The 8,455-nt window shown below is 45.8% G+C and overlaps 1 long non-coding RNA gene across 1 annotated transcript; it reads left to right on the top strand.

The window, feature by feature from the left end:
* Positions 1 to 238: 238 nt before the first annotated feature.
* On the top strand, positions 239 to 2,517 carry LOC144134596 (uncharacterized). The gene is made up of 3 exons (XR_013315165.1): positions 239 to 444; positions 1,547 to 1,667; positions 2,184 to 2,517. It is a non-coding gene; the product is annotated as an uncharacterized LOC144134596 (long non-coding RNA).
* The last annotated feature ends 5,938 nt before the right edge of the window (positions 2,518 to 8,455 follow it).

The following is an 8,455-nucleotide window of genomic DNA, read 5'->3' as shown; positions in this document are numbered from 1 at the left end:
TACACGGGCACTTTAACGGCCGTTAAGGAAAACGGCCGTTGGCCTTAGCGGCCGTTAGGCAGAGTTACACGGCAGCGCGAGCGCCGTTGGAAATCCAATGGCGATTGACATCAACGGAGCTCGCCGGTCTCCGTTCCGCCGCCGTTTCCGTCCGTGTAGTCGTGAAATAGGCAAGATGGAAGCCCCCAGCAGCAACGTGTCCCCGCTGCAGGCGAGCGCGCCGGCGCAAAAACGCTTTTCCTGGACAGCGTCACTGACGCATTTACTCATTAACTTGTGGCAGGATAACCTCCGCGAATTGCGAGCGCAGAAACACAATGCGCCCGTGTACGCGAGGATGACAGCGCTCTTCAACCAGCTCGCAAGAGAAGAATGTGGGCACGCTGTGTGCGTCACAGCGAAACAGGTGAAGCACAAGATGTAAAACTTGGCCCAGGCTCACAAGTAAGTTACCATGAATTTATTAGTGATTTTGAAGTCGACATAGCGCCTTGTCAGGCATGTTCAATGAAATCTGGTGCCCCGCAGTGCCCGACGTGTGTTTCAATGCCATAGGCGACGCCGAATTTTGCTTGACATGCGCTCGAACGTGACTTTCTCGACACTTCGGGCTCATTGTAACGCTCATGCAGCGATGCGGGAATAGCGCTGACATCTTGGCGCCGTACAATTGGTTGTGATATGTAGCCGTTTGCCGTAATCTAGGCGTGGCCGGCATAGCCTGACAGAAAGCATTTGCACCGAGAAGTCTGTTCGATCAGCTACTCGAAATAAGATCTTTACATGTGCAGTAGCTTTCCTGTAGCTTGCGATGCAGTACAGCTAACAATCGCTAAAGTCTTACTATGAAAGCAGTAGTGTCCGCATTAAATTCAAACAATACTGGTTTCTTGTTTCATTTGCAAATTCTATTAGCCGCAAAACAATAACACTATACTAATACAATTAATTTCATGCATTATTTTTTTTTAGTCGGAGTGGAGTGGTACGCTTTAGGTAGTTTTCGAACATAAAACACTATTGTACTGATCAAGAACCCACCTTTACAACGCAGCCACTCAATTTATTATAGTTACATACTATTTTCAGACGCAGGTGTGGGGTGGTACCTATCAAGTCGCTGCCAACACAGCGTGCTAAAAAACTTGAAATGTTGTCTGGCGAAGTCGTGCATATAGCAATGCAGGAAAAAGCACACTATGTTGTGCATATGGCATCAGCCGAAGTGATTGAACTTTACGTCTTCAATAGAACAGAAAGCGCTGAATGCATACCCTAATCAAGAATCTCTCCCAAACTTGTGTCTTGACATTGTCTATAGTCTAATAACTTGTATCTTGACTATCAGCTGATTTCGTTCGAAGCCTATTGAACTCCCATCGTAATTCAACAGCTTTCTCCTTGTTGTTTACCACTTTGCCTGCAGTTTTAACTTTCAGCACAAGGAGGTTCATTGTTCTTGGCAGTTTGTACTCGTGCAGCAAAAAATCGTGTTCATCTCTTACGGCATAAAGTGACTCTTAGCTGTACTTTGTTTTTATTTCAGAAAGGCAAGCACTGCTGGCACTGGGTCTGCTGCAAGTCAGTGCCCATACTACAGACGGCTTCACATGTTCCTCGGAAACCTGCCTATAAATGACAGAAGCCTGGTACAGGAGAGCTTTCAGGTGCAACATTTATTTTGGTTGTATGCAAACCTGAGAAATGGACTGACAAACCGAAATTGTTTTTTTGCCGGCCAGGTTTGTCGCCGGAGACAGGTGGCAGCAAAGTTTAGAGAATTTAATTTTACTAAAGCACATGACATGAACATGAGGCATTGTTGTGTGCCAGAGTACTGAAAATGCACAGATAACTTTAATAAGCGTCCCAGTCAGTGTAGCGTCGAAATCATTGCTTAACATTTTCGACACACTGGATGCCACAATACTTGTTACTTTTCTTGGAGTTATGAAAATAGTGCGAGATAGGTAAGGCTGGTCATGTTACAAAAGGGTACCAGGGTAGGCCGCGTGCTTTAGGGTGTACCAAAACTTTTAGAGAGAATGGCAACTATTGTGTAAAATTCTGGTATATTGAAATGTTTCTGCACGTTATGTGTACCACTTCCATTCATCATGCAACGCAGTAATTATCACTTAGAGCAACATTCGGTAATGTTCCGTTGTTCTTCTTTTCTTAAGCTGGACATGGTGGAACGGCTGCCAGAGGATGCCGAGATAATTGCTTCTGGACCGCCATCAGAAGCGCCGAGCAGCCCAGACGCCGGAAACGTCGAGGCGTCGACCAGTCTGGCCTCGTCCAGTGAGGCATCGACACCTGCTGCCTCAGCCGAGCAAGGTCGTGCGCGCAAAAGGCGACAGCCAACATCAGCAATCGATAAAGTAGTGCTGCTACTAAAAAGCCAGGAAAACCATGCCAAAAAGATGGCTAAAAAGGAATACAAGTTGTCAAAGAAAACAGTCTGTCTCCAGGAGGAGGCCAATAACATAAACCGGGAGATGGTAGGCATAATTCGCCAGTACTTTGAAGACCGGCATGAGCATCAGCCTGACTCCTCCAACAGCGGTGAATAAAGCCCCATGAGCAAACGTGGTCCAAAAATTGCCACAGACTTGTCCAGTCTTTCACATTCTCTTTATTGCTCACAATTGCATGCCTAAAACAAAGCTTTTCGAAGTAGTCATGGCTTCAATGAAAAGATGTGCTTGGCCAAAGCTCGTCGGACACTATCACCTGATGAGCTCACTGCGTTGCTTACACAAACAGGCTGCGGAAGCTGCCCGGCTGCTGCTTCAGCACTCCACTGTGTGTCGCACTGATCACGCATGTGCTCGCATACATTGTGAAGGATGCAACAAGCTCGCACAATGCTGTTGACATTTTCGATTTGACACTCGATTCCCTTCAAAACCCTGAATCTAGCCTTCAATCTCCCAAAAGCATTCTCAACAACACGCCTCGCTTTTGAGTGTGTAATTGAACGTTTGCACTGTTGGGTTGCTTGCACTCATACGAGGGAAAGGCTTCATCAAGTGACGCTTCAAAGGAAAGGCCTGGCCACAGAGGAGTACCGCTCCTATTGGCATCCCGTCAATAATTTGGCTTGGTAGAGTGAAGACATCAGTTCCGACTATGTCCGGTAGTACCGAGCCCCTGTACACTGCTGCATCATGATTGCGCCCTGGAGACCCTACATTAATATACATGAACTTGTAGTTGTGGTCTACAATAGCAAGAAAAATTATGCTATACCAGCCCTTATAGTTGTAATAGTCCTGCGCATTTTCTTTGGGTGGCGAGACTTTTATATGGCAACCGTCCAGCGCGCCAAAGCCCTGCGGAAAGCCTGTGCAGGCTTCGAACTGTCGCACATGGTCTCTAACGTTGTTAAGTGACGGAAAGCGCACAACTTGTGGCTCGAGAACATCTACGACAACGTCACAAAACTCTCGGAAGATCAGGTTCACGGATGGCCGACTCACGCCGAAAAGATGCGCCACAGTCCTTTCCTCTGCCGATGTGGCGAGTATGTAGAGCGAGAGGGAGACGCGCTGGTGCAGGGGTATGCAAGCTCGCATGTTCGTATCCTCCCGTGTTAGTGAGGAACACGAGCTCACGATGTACGCATATGTGGAACGGGTCACGCGAAAGTTGGCCTTGAAATCTTCATCCGACAACGTCGGCACGGTGGTGTCGTACCAAGACGGGGGTCTGGAAAGCGTCCACACGCTCCTTTGCCTGGCTGACATTACAACAGCGAGTGCAGCGAGGCTGCGACATCGCCTTTCGGCCGCCTTCCGCTTCTTCTTGATTGACGCTTTCTGAATGCGCACAGCTTGCAGTTCAGCCCTTTTTGCAGACAACAAGGCCTCGTAGTGCGCAACCAGGAGAAGAAGCGAATCGGGTGGGCGATCACGGTCACATTCATAAAGCGGCCGGCTAAGCGCCATTCCACGGCTGTTCTCGTGTGCGCGTCGCAAAGTCGTACCACGTTCAACACTGCACCTGCTGAATTGCGCAGACGGTCACTCGCGGTACGAAAGAAAAAAAGGAAATGCACAGTGGTGCTGTGGTTAGCACACGCGATGGAACGTGAAATGGGACGCTTCACCACATTGAAACCACAACTAGCCACTGTACCACAACAAACGCAGCCATTTTGCAGCGCCATGGATCGGATTGGATCGGCTAAATGAGCTTCTCCGCTAGTTTTGCAAACAACTCTTGCAAATTGTTAAAAAAAAATACCCTGTAGAGCATGTAGCGCAGTAATTACTCCCTCATTAAAAATTATTAGAGAAACAAAATTTTTTTCGAGTTGGCGAGGTAAAAAGTTCGAGTCACGTGATAAATTGTCCGAAACGGAAAGGAACCGACCGAACATGGAAAGTGCCGTGTGAGCGCAGCCCCCCCCCCCCCCCCCTGTTCCGTTCCCACGGCCGTTACGGCGTTCAACTGCCCTTCGCGTTAACGGCAGTTGGAAGTGCCCGTGTAACAGGGGTATTAGCCTGCTTATTTATTGACAGGTGTAGAGACCACTGTATGTAATATCAATATCAGTTAGAGACTTTCGAACATGCAGTTACCCTCGGCGCTGTGGTCCAACAAATTTTGGCAACATCGCGCCAAAATAAATGCGCTTTCAGAGTAGGAAGTCTAGCAGTAATAGCTAAAAGTTAACTATTCTATATTAGTTAACTAGCTTACTAGTCTGCTAGTCTTAACTGTATTCTGATCCCGTACACTGCTGACAATAATGCTATGATAGCATTGCTCTAATAACTCAAAAAAGGCTATTCTTAAACACTGAGAACACCTTAGGTATGCCTATATGCTGCTGTCACATATGCTGCTGTATTTTGTTAGGTGAGAGCTTGCATTGATTTCCATGTACCTCGATGAGATGCGGTTTCTAATCTCACAAAGCAGGAACTTCGAAGACATGCCAGTGTTCCCTGACCGAACCAATTTAAAAAAGTACATTTAAATTATGCATACATTTGAATGCCGAATTTAACGAACCTTCACTGTCTTTACTGGTGTGCGAGTTTAGAAGAGAAATCGAGTGTGCACACGTCAGTACTGTTGTGCACATGTCGCGAACCATAAAATTTTCAGAGACGGGGCTATAAGTTCATTAAAATTTACTCTCTTTCTTAGGTGCAAGGCAGAGGGCGAAAGTGTGAAACCTGTGCACTGTTTGGTAGGTTTTTATTGTTTCTTCTTTCCTTGACACATCATGACCTTGACAAGATAATCATTGTTAGTTGTTTGTACGTGTGCAATACGTGACCTTTATAAGGCTGTCAGCGCCAAATAAAGACCATTCAGTGGAAGTAAGCGCTTGTGTTGTGTCCTGTGTATTCTGTGCGCTATGAATCCTCATGATAATTTTAAGAAATTTCTCAAGCATGTTTCTTTTCTGCCTCTTGCATATGTTTGAAAATGTTGCTTATATTTTGTCAAGTTCAAAAACAGTTTTGAATCGCAAGAAATGTCCAAATCCAATGTCCTTGTTCTGTTCGTTCTGTAAAGACGAAGATGTGACAACGAGGTAGCGGCAGTGCTATCGCTGAGCGCGTGCTGCTGCCGGGCTCTAGAATAACCGCGGACGCCTAGAAGGACTCGTTCTGCGCCTGGTTCTGCCTTCCTGGTTCTGGTGGTGCCTGAGCTATTAAACCCCCTTCCAAGTGGTGGCGGTTGCTCCTGATCCCGTCCTGGAGCTCCGCAGCGGCACTGTAACGTCAGCAATGCCGAATAACGCCCCCCTGGCTCCCCAGCCACCGGCTGCTCCGCCTGTCTGCTCCGGCACACCTCGACAACGGGACCCGGCTGTCTTCAGTGGGCTCGCCCTGGTGAAAATCTCCAACTGGAAATGCAACTGGGATTAACTGGGACCAATGGGTTTTGGGGATTAATTGGTCCCAGTTGGAAACTAACTGGTCCCAACTGGAACGGAGATGGAAATCAACTGGTCCCCATTGGAATGGGAACAGAGACCAACTGGTCCCCACTGGAACTGGGAGGAAAGCAGTTGGGCCCCACAGGGCCAAGTTGGAAACCAACTGGTCCCCATTGGAATGGAAACAGACCAACTGGTCCCCACTGGAACTGGTAGGAAAGCAGTTGGGCCAAGTTGGAAACCAACTGGTCCCCATTAAAATGGAAACAGAGATCAACTGGTACGCCCCACTGGAACTGGGAGGAAAGCAGTTGGGCCCCACAGGGCTAAGCTGGAAACCAAATGGTCCCCGCTGCAAGCCAAATGAGGGGCAATCGAAGCAACCCACCAATCCCAAATGAGAAGCAACTGATTCCAGTTGGAGGCCATCTCGAAAGCAATAGATTCAGTCTACTCGGGAGGTCAGATAAGAGGCGCTGCTTCTAGCCTAAATCTTGAGTTGGAATAGCATGGCAATAAAAAACCAATTTTAGTGCAAAAGCACTGCTTCATGGGGTCAACCCAGCCAATAATTTTGCAAGGTCCGAGGAGCCAGTCTGGCAACCTGCCAAATTTGGGTGGCCCACCTCAAAATTGACATTGCCAAATCGAGAGCTCGGTCAACCCCCATCAGAAACCTACTTTGCCCACTCCCAAAATGGATTTAGCCCGCCACCAAAAAATCATTTCGCCCTATTCAAGAATTCAGTAAACCCAATTTTTCACATCTTTAACAATTTAACCGTATTAAACCACTGCCATTTTTGTTGGATATTTGTTCAAAGACAAAAATAAAACTGATAATTTGTGGCAATATGAACTATGACTGAAACTGTTTATTCACAAAAACCCTAAAAAAAAATAAAAGCGAAGCCGCCATAACAGTATACAACCAGCCGGATCAATGCATCCCCATGCAGGTGGAGAGAAAAAAACAAGCAAACTGGATTGATCCGGAAGTTCAAGGCCATGGTGCTCCACTTTGAACACATACAACAGTGTCCTATTTAAGGGAGAGTTTTGAAACCAAATTTTAAGCCAAGGTTACGACTGCTTCTACAGCCTAACATTATCTTTTTCACGTCTACTAGCTGTAGCAGAATCATATTGAAATGACTGATATGCAGCCAGGAGGGTTCAGTATACCAAAACATGCAATATCGAGCAGCTGTTCCAAGGCACATCATTTACTCACTCCCGCAACGAAACCTCAACATCTGGCGAGCGGAAAAAGTCTATAGCATCATCTTCCAAATAGTTATGGATAATGTGTAGCAACAGCTTAATTCACCTCAGGAAGAATTCAGTGCATATAAGTGTTTTCATACCCTTTCATATATGTATTGGCAATGTCCTGCTACATCTGCACTCACATGTTTCTGGACAGTAGTACACGAGTCACCAGAGGAAATGTGGTGTCGTCCTTGGCGCACCGTTTTAGAATGAAAGATTTCTGATGTGCAGGGCTTGGTGTTCCAAAGTGATTAAAGCTATGACGGGTGCCCTTTGACCAATAGATGAAAGGAACTACCCCATCCTTAATTCCACTCTTCTAATAGAGAAAACAGGGATGTCAGTCATTAGGCTGAGTAATATGAACACATAAAGCAAAAGCGTTTTCACATACCAGGTTTTGCCATGTTATTGAGACAACATCAAGATCACTGGTAAGTGATTGCTCTTAGTGTGCGAAAATTCAGACACTGTCGAACCTCACCATAACAAAGTTGAAAGGGCCCCCACATTTTCCTTTGCTGTAGTGGGTTTTGTTAAGGGTTTCAAAACATCTTCAATTTTAACAGCCAATCCTTCATTATGTTAATTATTTCGTACAAGCAGCTTAGGTTATAATGAGGCTCAACTGTAGTTAACATATATCCAGATGATATACGCAGGCAGGCACTTTAAACAAGAGATATTTCAAACATCACAAGGAAAAGTACATCACTGCTTCATTCCAGTAGCACAGACTCACGAAGCTCAAAGTTGCAAGGAAAAGTTTGCAAAGTGCTGAATGCAAAAATATGAAACTTAACTGAACACACCTCAATAAAAAGAAAATGACTTTAATACAGTAATGACAAAAACAGCACCTAGTTATAGAGAACCATGTCGCTGACGAATATGAATTGAGGTATTGAAGAAAACTTTGCGCAGAATAACACGGGACGGGAGGGAGACACATGTACACATTGCATGTACATTGCATTGAGCAAGGAATGCAATGTGCAATGGTTGACGGTATGCTATACTGAGAGTGAATACAAGGAAAAGGGAAATGTAAATGTGCATGGTACAGAGCAAGATAAATTACAAATGCAGAGGTTTTACTTTGACAGCACAGGCATGGCTGACAGAAGACATGGTTTTAAAATCCACACTGGACCAAAGGCAGTGAAATGAATGTCTGAGAACATAAACATGAATATGTTTCTCAGTGCAGTTACCAACATGTATTCCCTAAGGCAAGTCTTAGTTTCGAAATTAACAGTAACTAACATTAGAGTAGCC

This window comes from Amblyomma americanum, chromosome 5 (assembly GCF_052857255.1).
Source record: "Amblyomma americanum isolate KBUSLIRL-KWMA chromosome 5, ASM5285725v1, whole genome shotgun sequence".
In the NCBI taxonomy this organism is placed as follows: Eukaryota; Metazoa; Arthropoda; class Arachnida; order Ixodida; family Ixodidae; genus Amblyomma; species Amblyomma americanum.
This window is presented reverse-complemented; position numbering and strand designations above follow the sequence as displayed.